This window comes from Excalfactoria chinensis, chromosome 3 (genome assembly GCF_039878825.1).
Source record: "Excalfactoria chinensis isolate bCotChi1 chromosome 3, bCotChi1.hap2, whole genome shotgun sequence".
In the NCBI taxonomy this organism is placed as follows: Eukaryota; Metazoa; Chordata; class Aves; order Galliformes; family Phasianidae; genus Excalfactoria; species Excalfactoria chinensis.
This window is the reverse complement of record NC_092827.1, coordinates 67,011,117-67,012,232: the sequence shown is the minus strand read 5'-3', so window position 1 is coordinate 67,012,232 and position 1,116 is coordinate 67,011,117.

Below are 1,116 nucleotides of genomic sequence, written 5' to 3'. Positions count from 1 at the left end.
ATGGGTGCAATTATGGGGAATAAACATGGGAATATATGCTCTGAGAAAGCTTTGCTCACAGCGCTGCTGTGAAGAATAGCAGAACAAAAAGGAATTAATTCTGTTTCACCTAATTGCTCTCCATGAATCATCTTTGACAGCAAGCTCTGACTGGTCCACCAAAGGGCCAATTAAAGAAAAGGGAGCATTGAGCAGTGTTTGTACTCAGAGCTGTGTTTTGTGTTACAGGAACTGTAATTTGTTCTGAGAGGGTGGTATATCTTGCCTTTCAATGCATGGAGGAGTATCCATGTCTGTTTTGCTCTGAAACCTTGCCATTATTTCTTCAGAGCATCCTCAGTACTGGCATCCTCTCCAGGACAGTGTTTTATTGTCTAATGTGTGATGTGATGCGGTGGGCAGCAAAAGCACAACAGAGGTTGTGAAACACAGAAGTCACGGCAAGTAAGCATGTGTTTAGTTTTAAAATCCTGTGTTACAGAGCACAAGGAACTCCTTCAATGCACAGTCCCTTAGGATCCCTAAAGGATCCCTCCCTTAGTTAAAATCTCCTGCTACCTGCCCTGCTCTGAGCTCTCAGCATCAGCTTCTACCACCTCAAACGTGGGGCCAGCCCTGCACATCTTGACTCTTCAACAGGGTCGACACCTGACCAGAGAGACAGCCCCACCATCAGGCATGCCAGGCTTTTCTCAGGTGCCGGATGAAAAGGGTGAGCTTGTAGTGGCTGCCAAGGCTACACCCTCCTGCAGCTCCAGTTTCACTCCGGTGGCTCACTGCCACCAGGGCTTTCCTCAGGAGCTGCATACCTTGAAGTCAGCAGCCACCTCCTGCCCATCCCCACGTCCTCATTGGGGCAGCAGGGAGTGGTGCCAGGCCCCGGGTGGGCCCATTGCCACTGAGTGGGCACAGCAGTCCTGCCCCAGGGAGGGTCTGGCACCACCTCCCCACTCCCACCCAAGCAGCTGGTGTGGCCAGGCCAGACGCTTTCCCTCCCTGTTTGCTTTCAGGGTGTTCATCATCTCCCATGCTGTTCGGAGCTGCTCCCGCTCATTTCTCCCCTTGTGCCCTGTTCTGCTAAACCTCAGCCCACTGCACTTCTCCCTATTGGGAGCC